Genomic DNA, 22730 nt, shown 5'->3' on the forward strand with positions numbered 1-22730 from the left:
AAACAATACTTTTTTAACATTAGTCCAGTATTCCTATATTCCTAAGAATGGGTAGTCCTTCAGTTCATCCGCAAATCTTTAAGTATATATAAGCATATAAATGATCTTTAAATCCTATAACTGCATTTACCCCGGTAGTATCCTTGAATATATATATATATATATATATATATATATATATATATATTAAAAAAAAAAAATATATATATATATATATATATTTATATATATATTTATATATATATTTATATATATAGAGAGAGAGAGAGAGAGAGACGTGCACCGGAAATTTTTCGGGTTTTGTGTTTTGGTTTTGGATTCGGTTTCGCGGCCGTGTTTTGGATTCGGACGCGTTTTGGCAAAACCTCTCTGACATTTTTTTTGTCGGATTCAGGTGTGTTTTGGATTTGGGTGTTTTTTTTCAAAAACCCCTCAAAAACAGCTTAAATCATAGAATTTGGGGGTAATTTTGATTCAATAGTAATAGTAACCTCAATAACCATAATTTCCACTCATTTCCAGTGTATTCTGAACATCTCACATCTCACAATATTATTTTTAGTCCTAAAATTTGCACCGAGGTCGCTGGATGACTAAGTGGGCGGCACAAACACCTGGCCCATCTAGAAGTGGCACTGCAGTGTCAGAAAGGATGGCCCTTAAAAAAATTAGCCCCAAACATCACATGATGCAGAGGTAAAAAAAAAAAAAGAGGTACAAGATGGAATTGTCCTTGGGCCCTCCCACCCACCCTTATGTTGTATAAACAGGACATGCACACTTTAACAAACCCATAATTTCAGCCACAGGGTCTGCCACACGACTGTGGCTGAAATGACTGGTTGGTTTGGGCCCCCACCAAAAAAGAAGCAATCAATCTCTCCTTTCACAAACTGGCTCTACTGAGGCAAGATGTCCACCTCCTCCTCATCGTCCGATTCCTCACCCTTTTCACTGTGTACATCCCCCTCCTCACAGAGTATTAATTTGTCCCCACTGGAATCCACCATCTCAGGTCCCTGTGTACTTTCTGGAGGCAATTGCTGGTGAATGTCTCCACGGAGGAATTGATTATAATTCATTTTGATGAACATCATCTTCTCCACATTTTCTGGAAGTAACTTCGTACGCTGATCGCTGACAAGGTGACCGGCTGCACTAAACACTCTTTCGGAGTACACACTGGAGGGGGGGGCAACTTAGGTAAAATAAAGCCAGTTTGTGCAAGGGCCTCCAAATTGCCTTTTTTTCCTGCCAGTATACGTACGGACTGTCTGACATGCCTACTTGGATGCGGTCACTCATATAATCCTCCACCATTCTTTCAATGGTGACAGAATCATATGCAGTGACAGTAGACGACATGTCAGTAATCGTTGGCAGGTCCTTCAGTCCGGACCAGATGTCAGCACTCACTCCAGACTGCCCTGCATCACCGCCAGCGGGTGGGCTTGGAATTCTTATCCTTTTCCTCGCAGCCCCAATTGCGGGAGAATGTGAAGGAGGAGCTGTTGACGGGTCACATTCCGCTTACTTGACAAGTGTCTCACCAGCAGGTCTTTCAACATGTGCAGACTTGTGTCTGCCGAAAAGAGAGATACAAAGTAGGCTTTTAACCTAGGATCGAGCACGGTGGCCAAAATGTAGTGCTCTGATTTCAACAGATTGACCACCCGTGAATCCCGGTTAAGCGAATTAAGGGCTCCATCCACAAGTCCCACATGCCTAGTGGAATCGCTCCGTTATAGCTCCTCCTTCAATCTCTCCAGCTGCATCTGCAAAAGCCTGATGAGGCGAATGACCTGACTCAGGCTGACAGTGTCTTAACTGATTTCACGTGTGGCAAGTTCAAAGGGTTGCAGAACCTTGCACAACGTTGAAATCATTCTACACTGCGCTTGAGTCAGGTGCATTCCCCCTCCTTTGCCTATATCGTAAGCAGATGTATAGGCTTGAATGGCCTTTTGCTGCGCCTCCATCCTCTGAAGCATATAGAGGGTTGAATTCCACCTCGTTACCACCTCTTGCTTCAGATGATGTCGGGGCAGGTTCAGGAGTGTTTGCTGGTGCTCCAGTCTTCGGCACGCGGTGGCTGAATGCCGAAAGTGGCCCGCAATTCTTCGGGACACCGACAGCATCTCTTTCACGCCGCTGTCGTTTTTTTAAAAATTCTGCACCACCAAATTCAATGTATGTGCAAAACATGGGACGTGCTGGAATTTGCCCACATGTAATGCACGCACAATATTGGTGGAGCTTTCCGATGTCACAAATCCCCAGGAGAGTCCAATTGGGGTAAGCCATTCTGCGATGATGTTCCTCCGTTTCCGTAAGAGGTTGTCAGCTGTGTGCCTCTTATGGAAAGCGATGATACAAAGCGTAGCCTGCCTAGGAACGAGTTGGCATTTGCGAGATGCTGCTACTGTTGCCGCCGCTGCTGTTCTTGCTGCGGGAGGCAATACATCTACCCAGTGGGCTTTCACAGTCATATAGTCCTGAGTCTGCCCTGCTCCACTTGTCCACATGTCCGTGGTTAAGTGGACATTGGGTACAACTGCATTTTTTAGGACACTGTTGACTCTTTTTCTGACGTCTGTGTACATTCTCGGTATCGCCTGCCTAGAGAAGTGGAACCTAGATGGTATTTGGTACTGGGGACACAGAACCTCAAGCAATTCTCTAATTCCCTGTGAATTAACGGTGGATACAGGACACACGTTTAAGACCAACACAGCTGCCAAGACCTGAGTTATCCACTTTGCAGCAGGATTACTGCTGTGATATTTCATCTTCCTCGCAAAGGACTGTTGGACAGTCAGTTGCTTACTGGAAGTAGTACAAGTGGTCTTCCGACTTCCCCTCTAGGATGACAATCGACTCCAAGCAGCAACAACAGCAGCGCCAGCAGCAGTAGGCATTACACTCAAGGATCCATCGGAGGAATCACAGTTAGGAGAGGACTCGTCAGACTTGCCAGTGACATGGCCTGCAGGACTATTGGCATTCCTGTCTAAGGAGGAAATTGACACTGAGGGAGTTGGTGGTGTGGTTTGCAGGAGCTTGGGTACAAGAGAAAGGGATTTAGTTGTCAGTGGACTGCTTCCGCTGTCACCCAAAGTTTTTGAACTTGTCAATGACTTCTGATGAATGCGCTCCAAGTGACGTATAAGGGAGGATGTTTCTAGGTGGTTAACGTCCTTATTCCTACTTTTTACAGCTTGACAAAGGAAACACACGGCTTGACACCTGTTGTCTGCATTTCTGTTAAAATAATTCCACACCGAAGAGGTGATTTTTTTTGTAATTTGACCAGGTATGTCAATGGCCATATTCATCCCACGGACAACAGGTGTCTCCCCGGGTGCCTGACTTAAACAAACCACCTCACCATCAGAATCCTCCTTGTCAATTTCCTCCCCAGCGCCAGCAACACCCATATCCTCATCCTGGTGTACTTCAACAGTGACATCTTCAATTTGACTATTAGGAACTGGACTGTGGGTGCTCCTTCCAGCAATTGCAGGGGGCGTGCAAATGGTGGAAGGTGCCACCTCTTCCCATCCAGTGTTGGGAAGGTCAGGCATCGCAACCGACATAATTGGACTCTCCTTGGGGATTTGTGATTTAGAAGAACGCACAGTTCTTTGCTGTGCTTTTGCCATCTTTTCAGTTTTCTAGTGGGAGGATGAGTGCTTCCATCCTCATGTGAAGCTGAACCACTAGCCATGAACATACTCCAAAAAAGAAAAGGCGCCTCTAAAAGCCTGAGCTGACATGCTGCTCGCTGCTCTCAAAAATATAGGTATTAGCAAACCTACAAAGACAACAGAAAACAAGAAAGTAGAGAGCGCAAGCAGACTAAATTAACAAATTTTAATTTAAAACTGCACAAAGAAAAAAGTATATATATTAAATATATGTGCAATTAGTAAAACATAAAATTATGGACAAATGGGATCCTCCAGCTTACAGTCCATTGGGTGCAATAATAGATTCCGAATTAAACAGTCAAAAGCTCCTTCTATTCAGAGCAATGAGTTCATCAATTAATGTTTAATTAACCTTTTTGCAGATTATTCACTTCTCTAAAAAGTTATTTATTCCGGAAAGTCACTTTTATTGGATTATCAAATAACAAATGTGCTGCTTGCTCCAGCACTTTATATTCCAAATGTATGGCAGCTTTGTATATAGAAATCCGTCTTCCAGTGTGCTTTACAGCGGCTCCGTCTACCGCTCTCCCTAAAACACACTTGGGAAATCTTTCAATGAAAAAGCCGCTTACCGCATCCGGATGAGTTCAGCTTCACGGCGCTGAAAATCACCATACACCAGACAGCTGTACCGCAAACTCCCGAGTGGAATAGATGACAGCCACGGTCCCCGTTTGGCAAGGCGGACCACTGCAGGTGGCTATGATGAAAACGGATCCACTGGTGCGGTGCAGAAATTGTGATAAGTGTCAACAGCACAAATGGAGAGTGCCGGGATCCCAAGTCCAAAAAGACCCTGACGCGTTTCTCGACCTACGTACACCGGTCGTTTCCTCAGAGGGAGAAAGTATTCAGTTACCACCCAGTCTCCATTCTTATAGGGACCAGGAGTTAATTAAATCATAAGTGCAGTCACCTGAGTATCCACCTTTTTGGCTCAATACTAGGAACGTGTGTGTGTATAATATCTAATAGCACATATACTCAGATATACAAATACAAATCAATCTTATCTAAAAACATATAAAACATAAATATGTTCATAAAATTTAATTATATGTGCATATTTTACCTTTACTTCTAAATAAATTATATGAACATATTTATGTTTTATATGTAAGAATATATTGCTGTCTCCTCTATTAGACAATTATCTGCCTCCTTGTTTATATATATTAATTATTATTATATATATTTAAGCTGTAATAATTTAAGAATATATTAATTATTTCTGTGCTAATTGATTATATGTTTTTAGATAAGATTGATTTGTATTTGTATATCTGAGTATATGTGCTATTAGATATTATACACACACACGTTCCTAGTATTGAGCCAAACAGGTGGATACTCAGGTGACTGCACTTATGATTTAATTAACTCCTGGTCCCTATAAGAATGGAGACTGGGTGGTAACTGAATACTTTCTCCCTCTGAGGAAACGACCGGTGTACGTAGGTCGAGAAACGCGTCAGAGTCTTTTTGGACTTGGGATCCCGGCACTCTCCATTTGTGCTGTTGACACTTATCACAATTTCTGCACCGCACCAGTGGATCCGTTTTCATCATAGCCACCTGCAGTGGTCCGCCTTGCCAAACGGGGACCGTGGCTGTCATCTATTCCACTCGGGAGTTTGCGGTACAGCTGTCTGGTGTATGGTGATTTTCAGCGCCGTGAAGCTGAACTCATCCGGATGCGGTAAGCAGCTTTTTCATTGAAAGATTTCCCAAGTGTGTTTTAGGGAGAGCGGTAGACGGAGCCGCTGTAAAGCACACTGGAAGACGGATTTCTATATACAAAGCTGCCATCCATTTGGAATATAAAGTGCTGGAGCAAGCAGCACATTTGTTATTTGATAATCCAATAAAAGTGACTTTCCGGAATAAATAACTTTTTAGAGAAGTGAATAATCTGCAAAAAGGTTAATTAAACATTAATTGATGAACTCATTGCTCTGAATAGAAGGAGCTTTTGACTGTTTAATTCGGAATCTATTATTGCACCCAATGGACTGTAAGCTGGAGGATCCCATTTGTCCATAATTTTATGTTTTACTAATTGCACATATATTTAATATATATACTTTTTTCTTTGTGCAGTTTTAAATTAAAATTTGTTAATTTAGTCTGCTTGAGCCATGAACATAGGCCAGGGCCTCAGCCGTTCCTTGCCACTCCGTGTCATAAATGGTACATTGGCAAGTTTACGCGTCTTCTCAGATGCTTTTAATTTAGATTTTGGGGTCATTTTACTGAACGTTAGTTTTTTTGGATTTTACATGCTCTCTACTATGACATTGGGCATCGGCCTTAGCAGACGACGTTGATGGCATTTCATCATCTCAGCCATGACTAGTGGCAGCAGCTTCAGCACGAGGTGGAAGTGGATCTTGATCTTTCCCTATTTTACCCTCCACATTTTTGTTCTCCATTTTTTAATGTGTGGAATTATATGCCAGTAATATATCAATAGCAATGGCCTACTGTACTGTACTATATATGTGCACTGGTGGTCACCAAAATGCTGCACAGTCCTACTATATACTGCTCACAATAATGCAGCACAGGATAGTATACTTGACAAAGAGCTGCAAGATACAGCAATGGCCTACTGTACTGTACTATATATGTATACTGCTGGTCACCAAAATGCTGCACTGTCCTACTATATACTGCTCACAATAATGCAGCACAGAGATAGTATACTTGACACAGAGCAGCAAAATATAGCTATGGCCTACTGTACTGTACTATATATGTATACTGCTGGTCACCAAAATGCTGCACTGTCCTACTATATACTGCTCACAATAATGCAGCAGAGAGATAGTATATTTGACACAGATCTGCAAGATACAGCAATGGCCTACTGTACTATATATGTATACTGCTGGTCACCAAAATGCTGCACTGTCCTACTATATACTGCTCACAATAATGCAGCACAGAGATAGTATACTTGACACAGAGCTGCAAGATACAGCAATGGCCTACTGTACTGTACTGTACTATATGTATACTGCTGGTCACCAAAATGCTGCACTGTGCTACTATATACTGCTCACAATAATGCAGCACAGAGATAGTATACTTGACACAGAGCTGCAAGATACAGCAATGGCCTACTGTACTGTACTTTATATGTATACTGCTGGTCACCAAAATGCTGCACTGTCCTACTATATACTTCTCACAATAATGCAGCACAGAGATTGTATACTTAACACAGAGCTGCAAGATACAGCAATGGCCTACTGTACTGTACCAGATATGTATACTGCTGGTCACCAAAATGCTGCACTGTCCTACTATATACTGCTCACAATAATGCAGCACAGAGATAGTATATTTGACACAGAGCTGCAAGATACAGCAGTGTCCTACTGTACTATATATGTATACTGCTGGTCACCAAAATGCTGCACTGTCCTACTATAAACTCCTCACAATAATGCAGCACAGAGATAGTATACTTGACACAGAGCTGCAATATACAGCAATGGCCTACTGTACTACAGGTTGAGTATCCCATATCCATATATTCCGAAATACGGAATATTCCGAAATACGGACTTTTTTGAGTGAGAGTGAGATAGTGAAATCTTTGTTTTTTGATGGCTCAGTGTACACAAACTTTGTTTAATACACAAAGTTATTAATAATATTGTATTAAATGACCTTCAGTCTGTGTATACAAGGTGTATATGAAACATAAATGAATTGTGTGTATGTACACACACTTTGTTTAATGCACAAAGTTATAAAAAATATTGGCAAAAATTACCTTCAGGCTGTGTGTATAAGGTGCATATGAAACATAAATGCATTCTGTGCTTAGACTTAGGTCCCATCACCATGATATCTCATTATGGTATCTAATTATTCCAAAATACGGAAAAATCCGTTATCCAAAATACCTCTGGTCCCAAGCATTTTGGATAAGGGAGACTCAACCTGTATATATGTATACTGCTGGTCACCAAAATGCTGCACTGTCCTACTAGATACTGCTCACAATAATGCAGCACAGAGATAGTATACTTGACACAGAGCTGTAAGATACAGCAATGGCCTACTGTACTATACTATATATGTATACTGCTGGTCACCAAAATGCTGCACTGTCCTACTATATACTGCTCACAATAATGCAGCACAGAGATAGTATACTTGACAAAGAGCTGCAAGATACAGCAATGGCCTACTGTACTGTACTATATATGTATACGGCTGGTCACCAAAATGCTGCACTGTCCTACTATATACTTCTCACAATAATGCAGCACAGAGATAGTATACTTGACACAGAGCTGCAAGATACAGCAATGGCCTACTGTACTGTACTATATATGTATACTGCTAGTCACCAAAATGCAGCACTGTCCTACTATATACTGCTCACAATAATGCAGCACAGAGATAGTTTACTTGACACAGAGCTGAGCACAGATATTTGCAGCACACTAAGCACAGATATGGAGCGTTTTCAGGCAGAGAACGTAGATATTTTCAGCACAGAGCACAGATATTTTCAGCAAAAAGAGCACCGATATTTGCAGCACACTGAGCACAGATTACGGAGATTTTCAGGGAGAGAACGCAGCCACGTCCTCTCCGTTCAATCTCCAATGCACGAGTGAAAATGGCGGCGACGCGCGGCTCTTTATATAGAATACGAATCTCGCGAGAATCCGACAGCGGGATGATGACGTTTGGGCGCATTCGGGTTAACCGAGCAAGGATGGAAGATCCGAGGCATCCTCAGAACCGTGTAAAATAGGTGATGTTCGGGGGGGGGGGGGGGGGGTTTCGGATCTCGGAGAATTGAACCCGCTCATATCTAATATATATATATTTATATATATATTTCTTTTAAACTGTTAATATCCCTTGGCAAAGGATCTGTAGTACTGTAGCCTTTTTAGAATGTCAAAGTAGCGACAGATCTGTAACATCTATTTGTTTCAAGAGTCTCCTTCCCAACAGAGCAAATGTAACAAATACAGTTGACTGCAAATGACTCAATTTATATTCATCCCCACTAGAGGCTACTGATTCCTTGTATATAACACTGTCCCAGATCATGCTTAGGTGACCTCCTGAAAGTTCTGTGTAGTGCTAATCAAAGTCTATAGGTATTAACCCTTCCTTTTTCTTTTAGAGTTACTGGATCGCCTTTTCTTCCTGAATCCCACAACTCCTGTTCCCAGCTCAGGTAAGTAATAGTGAACACGAATAATTAATAAGTTCACTTGGTTATATTATTCCTCAGAAATCCTGGAATCATAAACTATCCCTCCTAAGTTAATATAGCAGTATCGTTAATTGAGGAGAAATACTGCGGCAATAATAACTAGTCATTAAAGTCTGATGTTTATGAACCACCCACTGACTGAATGTATGTTCTATAGTGGTGGGGTGGCTGCAGTGCCATGTATAATCAACAGACCTTAGACATCTACGGTCACCGCTCCAGCTAATTACCAATCACTTTGGACTTGGCTCCTCCCCCTGATCACCCATTGGATGATGTCAATCTGTCCTGTGCCCTCAGCACTCCCCCGCTCTCGTACTCAGCTAGGAGGCTGTGGTGCACTGCTGATTCAAAATTAATTGAGTTCTTCCTCACAGTGTCCCCCACTCTCTATATCAGCTAGTAGGCCGTAAACAATTACTGTTTAATGTTGGGGTGATAGGGGGTCTTACGCACACTACAGTCCTCCACTGGGGAATTCCTGTCTCCCAGCGCCGCTTCTCACTGCCCAGTTGTAATCGCTGATGGCTCTCACACACATCCGTGGCTCTTCCTTCAGATACTCCCCCGTCTATTTGCATCTCTGCCGGCGCCACTTCAGCTTGTGACAGCGCCTCCCTCTCTCCTCCTTTTGGGCGCCTCCTGGGCAGCTGCCCTGGTTTCGGTCTCACCTCGGCTGATAGCCGCGCCTCTGGTCCTCCTTCAGGTTGAAGAGACTTTCTGCGGCTATGGCACTTCTCTTCGGGATGCCGTGTCAGAGGTAGGTCTCTTCCTCCCCCTCTGTCACCGCAATGTTCACAGCACAGCTCTTTCTGTGCAGCACAGAGGGGAGAGAGAAGCTGCCTCCTCAGCGGCTCCGTGGCAACAACTCCGAATCAGCGCTACTTTCCCCTTTTTATATTGCAGAGAAGCCCTCGTGCACCCCAGCTTTTCCCGCTCACAGCACGTGACCCCCTCAGATCTGTGGCAGTCTCGAGGCACCCTCTGTCAGCCATAGACACGCGCTGGCTGTAGCGCATAGTACATAGTCAATATACACACATGTCAGCACTACCATCTATCAGTACTACTTCTATGACCCCAAGTGATTGAGTTTCTGCAGATACTAATAAATACAGTTTAAACTTTAATATACATTATCTTGTTAACTCATTACCTATACATATGTTTACACAACATTAAGTAAGTCCCCCTGTTATCATTACTGTACTATGACCATATGTTAACGGGTCACATCTCTCCCCCTGGTGATCTGTACGATAACCAAATGTTCCCTTATACAGATCACCATACACATATACATTTTAACATAATACAATCCTATGAAAGGTGGAGAGTTCTTACTTAACCAATAGGATCGCATATATAACCAAAGTACGGCCAACTGTTCACTATACTAGAGTGAATTATACGAGGCTCCATTGTGGGACTTCCTAGCCTGTCATACGTAAAAACCAGTGGTGGCCTACGTACTCTTTGGGGCCTTGCTTCACAATTTCCTCCCTCATTTACAGAAGAATCATTATCAAAACTAATAGAGGCAAGATCACTTGAGTCATTTTCTGGTTGAATCGTCAATAAACTCTCTCTAGAGTCTTTCTCAACCTACTCTTCTTCAGTGCCGTCTCTCTCTATTGCAGCAGATTTCTTTCCAAAAGTACATAACAGCCTTTCCCTTAGAGTAGATTCAATATCGGGTATATCATAGCCATAAAAATATCCCCTATCCCCAATTGATAAATCTTCCAAAGTGTTTTCCTCTCGGGTAGGAATGGGGTCATTAGGAGGTAATACTCTGCATTTATCTGTTGTACTAGGGATATCTCCCTCTAGAGTCACATCTGGGAAACCAATCTCTTGTCTAATGGGCAAAAGATGGTGTCTATGATAGGTAAGTATGGGTCCTTCTCCATTTTCAGAAATTAGTCGATATACAGGAATGTCAGGTAATTTGTCGATTACGCGATATTGATTCTCACGCCATCTATTTGCAAGTTTCTGCCATTTAGGGAACCCTAACCTTTTAATCAAAACTCTATCTCCAGATAATAATATATGTTCTTTGACCTTCTTATCATAAAGTTGTTTGTTCTTTTCTCCTTGTTTCTTGGACATTTTATGAGCAAGATCATAAGCTTCACGCAATTCTTTCCTAAGTTTCTTGACATACTGTGTGTGCGTAGGAGGGCTATGATTGCACATATTAGTTCCAAGACAAACATCAATGGGCAATCGCGCTTCCTTCCCGAACATAAGAGCATACGGGGAGTACCCAGTGGCCTCATTGATGGTAAAATTGTAAGCATGAACCAACTGACATATATGTTTTTTCCAATTCACCTTATTTTTCACTGACAGGGTCCCAAGCATGTTGAGTAATGTCCTATTAAACCTTTCAGTCTGTGAATCTCCCTGTGTGTGATATGGAGGTCCTAGATTTTTTTATGCCACAGCAATGACACAATTCTCTAATCAATTTGCTGTCGAAGTCTCTCCCCTGGTCGAAGTGAATGCGGGCAGGTAGGCCATAATGCACAAAAAATTTATCCCACAACGTTTTAGGCACAGTCAATGCGCTTTGATCAGAGGTCACATAGGCCTGTGCATACCTAGTGAAATGATCTGTAACTATCAATATATTCCTGACTTTGCCATTTGGACCCTCAAAAGAAAGAAAATCAATACAGACTAATTTCATGGGCCCTGAACTGTCTATATTAATTAAAGGAGCCGCATGGGTGGGCAAAGATTTTCGAAGGATACAGTTTCAACAATTTTTACAATATTCCCCAGTTTCCTGATTCATAAGTGGCCAATATACGCTTTCAGAAATTAATTGTTGAGTTTTCTCATACCCTAGGTGTCCATGTTGGTCATGTAATGATCTAAGGACCATGGATATATACTAAAATGGTACAACCAGCTCGTATTTAATGCCTCCCGAGAGTTTTTTTGTTCTTCTATAAAGGACGCCGTTTTTTTAAGAGCAACTTTTTCCACTGTTGTAGCAACACTTTAGCTCTTCTAGATAATACACTAGTGTTTATAATGGGACGGTCATGACTCAAATGATCTATTATGATTTTAAGATCTTTGTCTTCACTCTGATCATTTATTATTTGATCAATGAACAATATTTCCAGGTCCCCAAGCTCAGCTCTAGACACCCAACAGTACATTAAGGGTAGGACAGCATCAGAGGCTCCCAAAGAACTTATCCTTTCTTGTGGAGTATTTAATAAACCGGTTATTTGATGACACAAACTTTGGACAGCAGGAGCAGGAACTTAGATCCAGTCATCATTTCCACTACTAATGCAGGAATTTGGTAATCTGGATAAGGCGTCAGCGTCGGTGTTATGTATTCCGGGCCTATACCCTTCAGAGTGAATTGGTAATTTGATAAAGCAGCTAGCCATCGATGTCCAGTGGTGTTTAATTTGGCCATTGAATTTATGTGAGGGGGTTGTTGTCTGTCTGAACAATAAAACTTACTCCATACAGATAATCAAGGATTTTTTCAACTACAGTCCATTTCAATGCCAAAAATTCCAGTTTATGTACTGCATATCGTTTTTCACTGGAAGACAGTCCTCTACTAACATATGACACAGGTTATAATTGATCATCTTACAGTACTCCTCCTAACCCCTCAAAAGTGGCATCAATGTGCAACTCGTATGGTAATCTAGGGTCTGCATAGGCTAATACAGGGGTATGAGTTAGACAGTACTTTAACTTTTGGAAAGCCTCCTCACAAGCAGACGTCCAACGGTCACCGAACTCTTCCTGAGACTTGAAATACTCTTTGCTATGCTGATGACCTTTTTTATGATGACCTTTGTTATGAGGGGGATATCCTTTTGTCAACTCAGTCAATGGGGGAGATTCAAATGTTTGAAAAGTCAGTTGGGAGTTTGTTTTTTCCTATCTAATAGACAGGAAAAAACACACCCAACCGACTTTTCAAACATTTGAATCTCCCCCAATGGACGAGCAATCTTGGAGTAGTTAGACACAAATCGGCGATAGTAGCCACATAACCCCAGAAAGGAACATAGATCTTTTATCTTGTGGGGACGAGGCCAATGTTGTACGGCTGCCACTTTATCTGGGTCAGTAGATACACCCTCTCGACTAACCACATGACCTAGATATTTGACTGTCTTTTGACAGAGTTTACATTTGTCAATAGATAATTGTAATCCTTTCTGTTGTAATCTGTCCAGTACTTTAATCAGTCGGGTATTATGTTCGGCAAGGGTTCTTCCAAATACAATAATATCGTCTAGATAAACTAGCACCTCTCGGTAACACATATCCCTGATGGTTTGTTCCATAGTCTGTTGAAAAGTGGCCGGGGCACCTTTTACTCCCTGGTGCATCTTAAGAAATTCTAAGAAACCTATAGGACAAATAAAAGCAGTTTTTTCTCTATCTTCTGGTCTCTTGGGAATTTGATAGTACCCGCACCTCATATCCTACACTGAGAACCATTTACTGCCTTGTAAACAGTCTAACGCCTCTTCTACTTTTGCCACTGTGTATTGATCAGTGACGGTACGGTTGTTTAGAGTACGATAATCAATGCATAATCGAATATCAACATTTTTCTTTCGGGCAACCACAATAGGTGATGCGTAAGGGCTTTCAGAGTTGGCTATAACATGGTTCTCAAGTAACGTTTTCAAATGTTGTCTAACGTCGTCAAAATCTGCAGGGGCTAACCTACGTGACCTCTCCCTGAAAGGGGTAGCATCGGTCAAGTTAATTCAATTCTCAACTCCCACTGCCGTACCTAAATCCCACTCCTCAACAGAAAATACCAGTTTTCTAAGATAAAGTTCTCCTAACAATTGTTCTTTGTCACTAACATTAATATCACTACAATGAAAACATTCCATAAGCTTATATTGGAATGCTTCTATTATCCTTAGAGGGGCTTGCTCTATAGTACACGTATAGATGTTGCTACTTCCCATACTCAATATATCTTGGGAAGGCTGAAGAGTATTATTATCTGTCATGGTATTCAGATTATCTTGAGTCAAACACCAATCGGATAAAGTTTTAAAAAGATTGGAGTTTGTTCCCACAATGACAGACACGTTTCCTTGATCTCCAGGAGAATCTAGACATACTAAAGCAATTAATGGTAAGGGTTCCTTATACCCAAAGGGGGACTGAAAAAACTCTATTTCTGTGGATATATATCCTAAATAGGGATACTTTTGGTTACTTAATCCCCATATTGCTAAACCATCAAATGGCAAAATAGGTACATTATACAAATGTTAACAAACAAAAAAAAACCCTTGCGCTATTCAGACTCAATTAGAGGCAACAAGGCTTGAATAATCTCAAATAAGATTATAATTACAAGATGATTTTATTATCTATAAAATTGATCAAATATGAACATATATAATTCATTAATAACTGTAATATGCGCATATACATAAAAATAAGACTAAAACATTAATAATAATACAACTACTAATGAGCATAAGAGGTGGATCATATAACTAACAGTGACCACAGTGGGCTAGACACTGATAACATCCTTGCTTTTAATTTTCAAATAAGACCTTCTCATCAAATGTGTTCATGAGTCATTCATAATTAGATATCATATGGTGTAATATATTTGAAGCCTTTGTTTAAAGATCTCTCAATGAATAGAATTCATCCAATTGCTCACATATACTGATGGTGCTTTACTTGTGGGATATCATTCAAAAAGGTCATGGAGGAAGTAATACACACCCGGGACTCTTAGTGCATCGCAAGCACCTGTGAGAACAAAGCTCCTGTCTCAATTGCCACAAATGATGTCCTCCGTCTCCCACTGAAACTGGCTCCCGTGCACACACCTGTATTGGTTTGGAGAGAGAAGTAACAGTCCGGCTCCCGGAGCCCCGCGCACTGCAGGTGCTAGAGATAGATTCCGCTCCTGTTTTCCAGCCGCCGCATATAGCGTCCTCTCGTCTCCTGCGTGTCAGTCTCAGACACCGCTGCACTTCAAAGAGAGCTAACAGCCAAGGTCCACCGGGTCACAGATAGGGCACTTTCTCTGACGCGTTTCGCTTCTAATTGAAGCTTCCTCATAGAGTCTATACAAATGTTGGCGATATCAACTCTCAAATACAATCGATACTTGAGAACCGCTGTCTAACAAAACCATACATGCTTTCCCATTTATCAATGCCTGTACCCTCAGGGCCTTTCCCATCATTCCTTCAGGAATGGGATCCGACCACTGGGCACTCCCCATTGCACACACTATGATAGATTGGGAGCCGATGCGGGGTTCATTGACATCCCTTTGGCGTTTTCCGACTGTTCTATGTTTCTGTCTGTAGGGACCTGATTGCTCCTTCTAGTAGATCCACTGTGAAAACAGTCAAAAGATCGATGTCCAAGTTGTCCACATCAGTAACAGGTGATATTGTCTCTATTATCTAGTCTCCGAGCATATCCTCTACCCCTTCCCATGGGTAGGTTAACAGATCTATTACTCTGTAAGGTGATGAGTTGATCCAATTTCTTATTTTGTTCTTTTAACAATTTATATAATGTATCACTGTTTGATGACACCTCAGTAGATTGTGATATAGATTTTACTCGTTTCAAACTCTTTTCTCGGTTCTCTATCTGAACTTCTAGTTTTACTTCTTTGATTAACTCACTCAGGGTTGGAGGAGGGGTTCTGAGCATACTACACCTCAGTCTTTGAGCTACTGGATTGCTAGTTAGAGCTCCTCTCAATACATGTTTCATATGTATTTCATCAATCTCATTCGATTCAATCCCTCCTTTGTCTAAAAGTTTATACAAGATTTTATCTAGTCGGTAAATGTAATCTGTAAGTGTCTCATTGGGTTCTTGGAAAGTCAGATGGAGTCTGGATAATATATCTCCTACTTCTATTGTTCCAAAAGAATAATCTAACGCAGTGAAATACTCTTTCAAGGTGGCATGAGAATTGCTTCTACGTGTGGCATGTATAATCCCCATGGCTGGACCTCGGAGACTCTCAACAATCCTTTGTTTTTTGATGTGCTCCGGGCACCTCCACTCCTCTGAATGTTGTACTGCCGCTTCTTTCCAAACCTCATAACTTTCTTCCCCAGTAGGTACTGGAAGTATCCCAGAAAAAACTCTTAATCTCCTGTAGCCACCCTCATAGTGCCATCTCTCAAAGTGATTTACTACCTTATCCATAACAGCTTCTACTTGTGGTTCTATGGGGTTATGAATAGGTACATTTGCTTGAAACGAGTCACCCATACTCTGACGACTCTGTTGATTTCCCTCTACTCTATACTCAGGAGCTTCTGGGGCTTCCTCCTTCCCTGCACTTATTTGACTAGGCCATATAATAATCCATCTTCGTCCCGGTACACTTTCCATTAATATATTTGCAGGGATCAATGAGGCATCCAAATAATTTTGGTTATTAATTAGAACTGCACAGGTTTCTCCTAAAACTCCTTTCCACTTATCTATTATAATTGGTGATTTTATCCCACACAATTTATTTACCTCTTTGATCACTTCTGCATCAGCTACATTAGTAAAATTTCCCACCAAACCTATACTACTTCTCACATTTACATCTTGATCAGTACACCAAGTATATATATCTTTTTCACTTATAACTTCCATGGTAAACAGGAGTGGATAATTATCCATCTCAGCAGTGCCTCCAGATGTAACCCTCACTACTGTGACATGGGATAATTTTACAATTATTACTTGTCGTGCCTCCACCCAAACTTTTATACTATGCTTGAGTTAGCTATAGAAAAGGGATTAGTTTAGGATTACCCTTAGCATCAATGTTATATTCTCTCTACAGATGTTCATTAATAATACCAGTCCACCCATAGAACATTTACTTTGCACACAATAATGGGTAAGTATTAGACACAGAATACAACATACTTAACATAGGCTTATTTACTGTAGATTTTCTTCTTTAGGTAAAATATAAATATATATAGCATAACATACATGCACTGGTACACCTTAAATTATTATTTTTAAAACATTGGTTGACAAGTTAAACAATACATATTTAACATTAGTCCAGTATTCCTATATTCCTAAGAATGGGTAGTCCTTCAGTTCATCCACAAATCTTTACGTATATACTGTATATGCATATATATGATCTTTGAATCCTATAACTGCATTTACCCCAGTAGTATATATATATATTTATATATTTCTTTTAAACTGTTAATATCCCTTGACAAAGGATCTGTAAAACTGTAGCCTTTTTAGAATGTCAAAGTAGCGACAGATCTGTAACATCTATTTGTTTCAAAAGTCTCCTTCCCAACAGAGCAAATGTAACAAATACAGTTGACTGTAAATGACTCAATTTATATTCATCCCCACTAGAGGCTACTGATTCCTTGCTTTAAACTCTTGTAAATGGGAGGTATATATAACACTGTCCCAGTTCATGCTCAGGTGACCTCCTGAAAGTTCTGTGTAGTGCTAATCAAAGTCTATAGGTATTAACCCTTCTTTTTTCTTTTAGAGTAACTGGATCGCCTTTTCTTCCTGAATCCCACAACTCCTGTTCCCAGCTCAGGTAAGTAATAGTGAACACGAATAATTAATAAGTTCACTTGGTTATATTAGTCCTCAGAAATCCTGGAATCATAAACTATCCCTCTTAAGTTAATATAGCAGTATCGTTAAATTAGGAGAAATACTGCTGCAATAATAACTAGTCATTAAAGTCTGATGTTTATGAACCACCCACTGACTGAATGTATGTTCTATAGTGATGGGGTGGCTGCAGTGCCATGTATAATCAACAGACCTTAGACGTCTACGGTCACCGCTCCAGCTGATGACCAATCACTTCGGACTTGGCTCCTCCCCCTGATCACCCATTGGATGATGTCAATCTGTCCTGTGCCCTCACACTCCTCCGTTCTCGTACTCAGCTAGGAGGCTGTGGTGCACTGCTGATTCAAATATATTGAGTTCTTCCTCACAGTGCTCCCCCGCTCTCTATATTAGCTAGGAGGCTGGAAACAATTACTGTTTAACGTTGGGGTGATAGGGGGTCTTACGCACACTACAGTCCTCCACTGGGGAATTCCTGTCTCCCAGCGCCGCTTCTCACTGCCCAGTTGTAATCGCTGATGGCTTTCACACTGTCATCCGTGGCTCCTCCTTCAGACACTCCCCCGGCTATTTGCTTCTCTGCCGGCGCTGCTTCGGCTTGTGACAGTGCCTCCCTCTCTCCTCCTTCTGGGTGCCTCCTGGCCAGCTGCCCTGGTTTCGGTGTCGTCTCAGCTGATAGCCGCACCTCTGGTCCTCCTCCAGGTTGAAGGGACTTTCTGCGGCTATGGCGCTTCTCTTCAGGATGATGTTTCAGAGGGAGGTCTCTTCCTCCCCCTCTGTCGCCGCAATGTTCACAGCACAGCTCTTTCTGTGCAGCACAGAGGGGAGAGAGAAGCTTCCTCCTGAGCGGCTCTGTGGCAACAACTCCGAATCAGCACTACTCTCCCATTTTTATAGTGCAGGGAAGCCCTCGTGCACCCCAGCTTTTCCCGCTCACCTCACGCGACCCCCTCAGATCAGTGGCAGTCTCGAGGCACCCTCAGTCAGCCATAGTCACGCGCTAGCTGTAGCGCATAGTACATAGTCAATATACACACATCTCAGCACTACCATCTATCAGTACTACTTCTATGACCCCAAGTAATTGAGTTTCTGCAGATACTAATAAATACAGTTTAAACTATAATATACATTATCTTGTTAACTCATTACCTATACATATGTTTACACAACATTAAGTAAGTCCCCCTGTTATCATTACTGTACTATGACCATATGTTAACGGGTCACAGATAGATAGATAGATAGAAGAACCCTTTTACAAACTGCTGAAGCAACTAAGAACAAAACACATACAAAAGAAAGATCAGCATTTTTCACCACACAATATAATAACTGTGCATATAAAATTAGATCTATCATTAGGAATAACTCATTATTACTTAAGCTGGATGGAGTATTAAGGGAAAACGTGGACTTGGGAGGTACGGTTATCTTTAAGAGATCCACTAATCTATAGTCTATATTGGTAAAAAGTCAATACCAACAAGAAAGAACTTTTAACATAACTTTGATTCCTGAGAGATCGAAGGGTTTCCATACATGCAGTAAACATACATGTACCACCTGTATGCATGCACCTAAAAAAAACTGTTGCATTTACATCTAATACTAATGGAGAAGTGTTTAAAATCAAAGACTTCATGAATTGCAAGTAATGCGGATGTGGAAAACAGTACGTTGGTAGGACAACTCGTACGCTCCACATCCGTTTTATGGAACATTCGCAAAATATAAACAAAGGAGTTAAGACGCATCCTCTTTCAAGCCACGTGTCCCAGTGTATAGCATCTGATCCATCTTGTAAAGATACAGTAAAAGCTATTGAATTAATAAAATCTAAAAAAAAAAAGATTTTAAACCTACCGGTAAATCTATTTCTCCTAGTCCGTAGAGGATGCTGGGGACTCCATAAGGACCATGGGGTATAGACGAGCTCCGCAGGAGATAGGGCACCTAAAAAGAACTTTGACTATGGGTGTGCACTGGCTCCTCCCTCTATGCCCCTCCTCCAGACCTCAGCTCCTCTGTGCCCAGAGGAGATGGACAATACAAGGCAGGATTTAGCAATCCAAGGGCAAGATTCATACCAGCCCACACCAATCATACCATGTAACCTGGAACATACATAACCAGTTAACAGTATGAACAAAAAACAACAACAATAACGGTCCAAGACCTATGTCAACTGTAACATAACCCTTATATAAGCAACAACTATATACAAGTCTTGCAGAGTTTCCGCACTGGGACGGGCGCCCAGCATCCTCTACGGACTAGGAGAAATAGATTTACCGGTAGGTTTAAAATCTTATTTTCTCTTACGTCCTAGAGGATGCTGGGGACTCCGTAAGGACCATGGGGTTTATACCAAAGCATCCAATCGGGCGGGAGAGTGCGGACGACTCTGCAGCACCGACTGAGCAAACGCTAGGTCCTCATCAGCCAGGGTATCAAACTTGTAGAATTTGGCAAAAGTGTTTGACCCCGACCACGTGGCCGCTCTGCAAAGTTGTAAAGCCGAGACGCCTCGGGCAGCCGCCCAAGAAGAGCCCACCTTCCTAGTGGAATGGGCCTTAACCGAATTTGGTACCGGCAATCCAGCCGTAGAGTGAGCCTGCTGAATCGTATTACAGATCCAGCGAGCAATAGTCTGCTTTGAAGCAGGAGCGCCAATCTTATTGGCCGCATACAGGACAAACAGAGCCTCTGTTTTCCTAATTCTAGCCGTACTGGCTACATAAATTTTTAAGGCCCTGACTACGTCCAGGGATCTGGAATCCTCCAGGTCACCGGTAGCCACAGGCACCACAATAGGTTGATTCATATGGAACGACGAAACCACTTTAGGCAAAAATTGCGGATGTGTCCTCAATTCAGCTCGATCCACATGAAAAATCAAATAGGGGCTCTTGTGTGATAGAGCCGCCAATTCTGTCCCTCGCCTTGCTGATGCTAAGGCCAACAACATTACCACCTTCCAGGTAAGAAATTTCAACTCAACCTTGTTAAGCGGTTCAACCAGTGTGATTTTAGGAACTGCAACACCACGTTCAGGTCCCATGGTGCCACTGGAGGCACAAAAGGGGGCTGGATGTGCAGCACTCCCTTTACGAATGTCTGGACTTCTGGAAGAGAAGCCAATTCCTTCTGAAAGAAAATCAAGAGGGCCGAAATCTGTACCTTAACCGAGCCTAATTTCAGGCCCATATCCACTCCTGTCTGTAGGAAATGGAGAAGACTACCCAAATGAAAATCTTCCGTAGGTGCATTCTTGGTCTCACACCAAGACACATACTTTCGCCAGATACGGTGATAATGTTTTACCGTCACCTCCTTCCTAGCCTTTATTAAAGTAGGGATGACCTCTTCCGGAATCCCCTTTTTTGCTAGGATTCGGCGTTCAACCGCTATGCCGTCAAACGTAACCGCGGTAAGTCTTGAAATACACAGGGCCCCTGCTGCAACAGATCTTCCCTCAGAGGAAGAGGCCAGGGGTCTCCTGTGAGCATCTCTTGTAGTTCCGAGTACCAAGCCCTTCGAGGCCAGTCTGGGACAACGAGTATCGTCTGTACTCTTCTTCGTCTTATGATTCTCAACACTTTCGTGATGAGAGGAAAAGGAGGGAACACGTAGACCGATTCGAACACCCACGGTGTTACCAGTGCGTCTACTGCTACTGCCTGAGGGTCCCGAGACCTGGCGCAATACCTCCGAAGTGTTTTTGTTGAGGCGTGATGCCATCATGTCTATTTGAGGAGTTCCCCAAAGACGTGTTACGTCTGCAAAGACTTCTTGATGAAGTCCCCACTCTCCTGGGCCAATATTTACTAATATTCGTGTTTGAGTCGGTTTGTGTAGTGTTTAAACTCGTTTTGTATCGGGTGCATTTTCATGCAACTTTTTGAATCCATATACGCAAAGTTACTAAGCATTCGAGTTTATTGTTTTCGTATTTTCCGATGTCGATGCCAGTCGGGTTTTTTTGGTACATTTACGGCCGTCATTGTCGTTTGCGTACGTGTTTTTGATGTATTTGCTGTTTTTTTCCCTAAGTTAAACGCGGCAGGTTTTTTTTTTCTTCGCGGCCGCATTTTCACTTTCAGATTAGATTTTCATCCCCGTTCGTGATTGGTTGTGTTTCAGATGGTAGGAGTGTCTGTGCGCAACCATATAAATACGCCCCAAACCGTCCGCACCTCGTGGGTTTAGTTAGTGGTGAGGAGGAGGGAGGTTGTGCTGTGGAGGTAGGTGAATTTGTGGTTTGAAGAGGAGTGGTGGTAGCGATTTCTGAGTGTGGTATTGTGTTTGAAAGTCGTCTTGTCATTCTTGTTGTCTTGTATTTTGTGGTTTTGTCTCATTTTTAGTCCAAGTTATTTTTCTTTATAGTCCCTTGTCAGTGTTTGTGTGTGTGTGTGTGTGTGTGTGTGTGTGTGAGTGAGTTGTGTAGTGGTAGTGGAGGAGTGTTTTCCTGTGTTAACTGTTTACACACACAATTAAGTGTGACTCAGAGGTGGACGGTGTGAGTGAGGGGGAGGAGGTTGGTCAGGTGGAGGAGGTGAGTGTTAGTGAGGTGGAGGAGGTGGGTGAGGTTGCTGCAGCAGCCTCAAGTGATAGTGACAGTCAGAGTGCTCCGCAGCCACGCACCACTACTAAGACTGGGCGGAATGTTAAGTTTAGTTTTGCTGAAAATGTGGCATTGGTGCGTGAGCTGATGAAGTATCAGAGGCAGCTATTTGGGCCGGAGTCCGCCAAGGTGCCAACACGGAGGAAGACGGTGTTGTGGGCGAAAGTAGTTGCTGCTGTCAATAGTGAGGGGGTGGTCAAGCGGACTGAGGACACGTGCCGCAAACGGTACTATGACATAAAGCGACGTGTCAAGTCCAAAATGGCCAAGGAGGCCAAGTCGGCTCGGAAAACCGGTGGTGGGCAGCCCTATATTGCAAGTTATCTGGAGTATGAGCAGCCCATGCGGAGTGTAATCCCTCCAGAAGTTGTCTCTGCAACCCATATCCGGGATTCAGATAGACCCAGGAAGAATGGTGAGCATGGTTTTTTTTTATTATTTGTTTTTTTTTTGGAATGTGGTCATGTGACGTTGCATATTACTCCCA

At 42.2% G+C, this 22730-nt stretch overlaps 1 long non-coding RNA gene across 1 annotated transcript in view; it reads left to right on the plus strand.

The window, feature by feature from the left end:
• Positions 1-22730, plus strand: part of LOC134956758 (uncharacterized) — a 287907-nt gene that overhangs the window by 262143 nt on the left and 3034 nt on the right. The window contains exons 3-4 of the long non-coding RNA XR_010186153.1: positions 8875-8928; positions 17519-17572. This is a non-coding gene — a long non-coding RNA (uncharacterized LOC134956758). The remainder of the gene's footprint in view (positions 1-8874; positions 8929-17518; positions 17573-22730) is intronic.

Source organism: Pseudophryne corroboree, chromosome 9 (assembly GCF_028390025.1).
Source record: "Pseudophryne corroboree isolate aPseCor3 chromosome 9, aPseCor3.hap2, whole genome shotgun sequence".
Lineage (NCBI taxonomy): Eukaryota > Metazoa > Chordata > Amphibia > Anura > Myobatrachidae > Pseudophryne > Pseudophryne corroboree.